The sequence below is a fragment of the Lynx canadensis genome, chromosome B2 (genome assembly GCF_007474595.2).
Source record: "Lynx canadensis isolate LIC74 chromosome B2, mLynCan4.pri.v2, whole genome shotgun sequence".
In the NCBI taxonomy this organism is placed as follows: domain Eukaryota; kingdom Metazoa; phylum Chordata; class Mammalia; order Carnivora; family Felidae; genus Lynx; species Lynx canadensis.
Window position 1 is genome coordinate 94,107,027 of NC_044307.1, and position 5,552 is coordinate 94,112,578.

General features: G+C 40.0%; 1 pseudogene; it reads left to right on the forward strand.

The window, feature by feature from the left end:
- The first annotated feature begins 4,101 nt into the window (after positions 1-4,101).
- LOC115513385 lies at positions 4,102-5,055 on the forward strand (annotated as a pseudogene).
- The last annotated feature ends 497 nt before the right edge of the window (positions 5,056-5,552 follow it).

Consider the following 5,552-nt stretch of genomic DNA (forward strand, 5'->3'; position numbering starts at 1 on the left):
TCCACAGAGAATTTTAATCTCCCTGATTGGTTCTGATAGTTTTTGCCAGATGACTGTCAATTCCTTAGACAATATAGGAGAGTTACATTCACTACATATCTTTAGTCTTGAAAAGCAAAGGACAACTTGAATATATCATTTGGTAGCCTAACCAAGCTTTTCATATTTAAGTTAAAAATGTGGGCATGTGTGGCTGACTCAGTAGAGCATGTGACTCTTGATCTCAAAGTCATGAGTTCAAGCCTCATATTGGGCATGGAGCCTGCTTAATTTTTTTTTTTTAATTTTTAAAAAAATGTGATATATTTCTAACTTTTATTTATTAAAGAAGAGTGTGTATATCAAATATGTTTCAAATACTGTTCTAAACAAATGGTGAAAATAATAGTGAAAAAAGCCAAATCTGAAGTTTCAAAGATTTCTATTCTATTGGGGAACTATTAGGAAATTATAGTTGAATATGGAAATCATGACAGAGAATTCATTTGGAGATATAGCCTTACAATGAAGGGAGACAGTACCCAGCTCAGTGCTAAGAGCTAAGAAAAGCCCCCTAAAGAAAGTAATAGCCAAGCAAGGGGCACCTGGATGGCTCAGTCTGTTGGGCGTCTGACTTCGGCCCAGGTCATGATCTCATGGTTCTTGAATTTGAGCCCCGTGTTGGGCTCTGTGCTGACAGCTCAGAGCCTGGAGCCTGCTTTGAATTCTGTGTCTCCCTCTCTCTCTTCCCCTTCCCTACTCACACACTGTCTCTCTCTGTCCCTTAAAAAAAAATAAGTAAACATTGAAAAAAAATTAAAAAAAAAAAAAAGAAAGAAAGTAATAGCCAAGCAGAAAGTAGAAATGTTGTGATTTCTGTTAGTGGTTTGTATTTTAGCTTGAGGACTAATAGTATCCATTGACTACATTTTAAGCAAGGCAGTGTTACAAATAAGATTTATATTCTTTAAAAAATCTCTCAAGTTGAAGTATAGACAATGAATCAGAGACAGGGCAGTTTACAAGATATAAAAGAATCTGTAGAGTGTTTATGAAGCTATCAGCCAGTGACTGAGTCTTATATATTATATAGCATTGGTGGGTCAGACGTACCACAGTCTGGATTTGGATCCAAGGAATGAAGAGATTCTGCTTACTAGAAAGACTCATAATAGCTAAGAACCAACCTACTTAATAAAAGAGTGGTATTTTGACTTATAATTTTTCTTCATTCTTTGTAATAGAACATCCTCAGAAACTACACAGAATTCTGAGAGAAAAGAACAAAGCTTATTTGTATCCTCTTGGTTTAATACTATATTAATGCAATCAAATGCTCACCAGAATTCTGGAATTTTAACAAGACATACTTGCTATGGTTTAAGTTTGAGAGGGTCCCTATGACACTTCTAAATCATTCTCTTCACTCAGTTTCATACATGATAATTTCTTTCTAATCATGTTAATTTTAACTGCCTTTAAAATAGAAGGCTCAACAAATTTCATTGGACTTTCTTTTTAACATCTTTAGCTCATTTTCTTCTGTTTGGAGAAGAACTAAATTTCTGTGGGTGTGTTAGACGTTTATTTTAAATCTTCTCTCACAATTTTAATGTTGTGAACCTTGCTTTAGGTTAATAAACCCTTTAATTTAGGCGTTTATATTAATCAGATCTGTTAAGGGTTAAAAAAATCCAATTTGAATTACCTTAAAGAAAAGGAGAATGTATCAACTCAGAAAACCAGCTGAAAGATGTTACCAAGTAACGTGAACAATAGGAACAATTATTTCAAATGCGAACAGGACTCAGTCTCTACATATTCCACTCACTTTGCTCTGAAGATTTGCTGGAACTTTTCAGACTAGCTTCTTCTGTAGGAGTGGAAACATGAGTGCTATGCTATTATCCTATACATCAAGTTCCACAACTTTGGCCACCAACCTAGGCCAATCTCTTACCCAGATTCCTAAAGAAGTACTGAGATTGCCCCAGCTTCAGTCAATGGCTCACCCACTGACCAGAGAAATATACCAGTGTTGTTGGGTTGTTGGGTCCTATGATGGCAAGTCATTATAGAATCATAGAATTGGAGGAGAAGGAAGAAGAGTTCTTTCAAGGGAAATCTTAAGAAATGGTATTGATTACATTGGTGAGCCCAAGATCATACTAAGATAAATAATTTAAAAGCTTAGAATTTTATTTAAAAGTCAATGGAGACCCAGTAAAAACTCTTAATTAGGAAGATGAAAATCAGATATTTATTTTGAAAAAAACACTCTGGCTACAATGTAGACAGTGATCTAGAAGTGTTGGTGCAGCATGAAATGCAGAAAGTGATTAGAGAAATCCAGGCAGGGAATGGTTTGTAGTTTTATGGTAGCAACTGAACTAGAGAGAAGGGAAGGAATTTAAGGGAAAATAGGAATGTAGAATCTATGGGATTTGGTGACTGAAATTTGAGTTATACAGCACCTAGCAGAGGAAAAGATTTCAAGTACCTGGTATGAAACTTCTGGTTTTGGAGTTAAGTTTTCTATAGAATACACAAGTAGAAATATCAGAAAGATGGTAGAATAGGAAGTCTGTTCTCTCCTTCTGCCCATGGTGATACCAATTCAACAATGGTACATGTGCCAATTTCTTTTCTGAGAAATCCAGAACAATTAAGAGGCTCCTACACCCCAGGAGAGCATGAAATCAGCCACATCAAGGTTGGCAGGAAAATGTGTGCTGCTAATGCTCCATAGGCACGCCCATAAGCTCAGTGCAGCACAACTGGGAGAAAACTCCCAGTTCCCAGCTTCACCCCTGGTGAAGGAAAGAGAAGACTGAAATACACACCCAATGTTAAGCCTTTTCATGAGGCCATCCAAGGGCAGGTTATCTGTCTTGCTTGAATCTGATTGGACAGGAAACAGCACCAGGCTGAGGGTCAATAAGAACAAGGGCGAAGTTTAGACTAGTACACACTCACTCACCATGGTCCCTTCCCTGGTTCAGTGTGGAATGAACAGAAGAAAAATCGCAGCTCCCAGTTTCTAGTTTCTCCCCAAAGAGGAAAAGAGAGTGTGCATCTAATGATCTGGGTGTCCAGGGAGGAGGTTGTCCAGGCTGTGCTTTCTGTCTCACCTGATATGGAGTGCTGGCACAAGGTGGCAAGCTCTAGATGTCTGGTGCCTCTGAAAATAAAAGAGAGCTGGCAGCTTTCTGCTGCTCCAGAGACCCACAGTACAGCAGACAGAAGCCAGTACCACTTGGTATCCTCTCCCTCGGGGAGTTGGGGGGAGAAAAGAGCAAAGCATCCTTCCAATATTCTGGCCTTTCAGGGGGGCTTCCCAAGTGACTGGCATCTGTCTTGCCTGACTCAGAGCACTAAAGGGACCCATCGTCCTCTAAAAGTCTGTCGAGGGCAGAGGACAAAAGAGAACTGGGCCATTTGTGGCAGCTTCAGAGAACCAGAACTGCAGACAGCCACCAAAGTGGCTTAAAAAAAGAAGGAAAACATGTCATATGCTACCATATGGATTGACCTTGAGGACGTCATGCAAAGTGAAATAAACCAGTTACAGAAGGACAAATACTGTGCAATTCCACTTGTAGGAGATATATAAAGTAATCAAACTCACAGAAGCAAAAAGTAGAATGGCAATTGTCAGAGTCTGTGGGGAGGGAGAAATGGGGTATTGCTGTTTATGGGTATAGAGTTTCAGTCATGCAAGATGAAAAGAGTTCTAGAGATTTGCTGTACGACAGTGTACATACAGTTAACAAAAATGTACTATACACCTAAAATTTGTCAGAAGGATAGATCTTGTTATGTTTTTTTATCACAATAAAAATGTTTTAAAAATACTGCTAAATTTACCCCTGAGTTTCATGCTAAGAAAGAAAGAAAAAGAGAGAGACAGAGAGAGAGAGGGCTTGAGAGAGAGAGGAGAGAAGAGAGGGAAGTAAGGGGAGGGAGTAAGGGAAGGAAGGAGAAAGGGAGAGAGGGAGGAAGGATCCCATTAACAGGAGGAGCTGCTGCTGGTGCTGGGCCGAGGGACATGGCACAGGGACTGAGTGAGCGACAGACATATCACCAGCCCATGCCACAGCCACTTGGAACCTGCAGGGACCCTCTGCCTGAGTATAGAATGAGTCAAGGATACTCAAACCCAGCAGCTATTGCACATGCAGTGGACGATATTCAAGGAGATGACAGATGATGTCTCAGCACAACAGATTTGTCCTAGACCATAAACACAAAGAACAGGATGTACTGTTTGTGGGGGACTCCAAGGTGGAGCAATAGGAGATATGGTGAGAGCTTTTTGCCCCAATTAATGCACTGAATTTTGGAACTGAGGGAGATACAAAATATGTTTTATGGAGACTAAAGAATGGAGAACTGGAGTTTATTATTATTTTTTAAGTTCATTTATTTTGAGAGAGAGAGAGAGAGTGTGTGTACATGTGCTGTAGTGGCAGAGAAAGAGAAAGAGAGAGAGAGAGAGAAAGGGAGAGGAAGAGAGAGAATCCCAACCAGGCTCCACACCATCAGCATAGAGCCCAATGGGGGGCTTAATCTCACAAACCATGAGATCGTGACCTGAGCCAAAATCAAGAGTCAGTCACTTAACCGACTGAGCCACCCAGGCAGCCTGAGAACTGGAGATTATTAAACCTAAGGTCATAGTCATTTGGGTAGGAACAAACAACCGTGAAAATATAGCGGGAGAAGTAGGAGGTGGAATCAAGGCCATTGTAGAACTTTACTAACACAAGGCAGCCACAGGCTAAAATCATTGTAATTGTGTTTGTTACGTTGAGGTGAGAAGCCCAGCCCTTTGAGGTAAAAGAACGCCAAGGTGAACTAATTCCTCACGGTTACCCTGCCAAAGCTGCCAATGTGCGGCTCCTGAATATAGATGGGGGCTTTGTGCACTTGGATGGTGCCATCTCCTGCCAAGACATATTTGATTTTCTGCATCTCACAAGAGGGGGTTACTCAAAGATCTGCAAACCCCTGCACAAACTGATCATGCAGTTGTTGGAGGAAACACCTGAGGAGAAAGAAACCACCGCTGCCTAATTGGCTCCCATCAGTGTTAATCACAACCCGGCTTCCTCAGATCACTTATGTCGCTAGAACTTCAGAATCTTTCTCTTTCTTAAGGCACTTGGCATTGTAGAATGTTCCTGAATGTTCATATCTACTGTTTGAAGGGGAGGAGGTATTTGAACTGGTCCTGTACAAAGAAGTTGTGTCTGGCATAGGAGAAAAATTAGCCAAGGAAGATTATTGTTTAAATGTGTTTGAAACCAGAAGGGGATTTTCAGTTGTATGTGTGACACATTCATTGAATTGTCACTGTTCTTCCTAGGATAACATCAAACCTAAGTACTGAACAAAATGAAGATTTTTTTTCTGGGCCTTCCTTTCCTTCTGTGGATTATGTCATATATAGTAATGATCAGGATTATACCTACTTGGCTTTAGAACAGATGGGTTTTCCAGTTTTTAAGGTTAGCCTTTTGTTTTTATTTTGCTTTACTCATATATATTCTCAACAATTTCTTAACTTATAG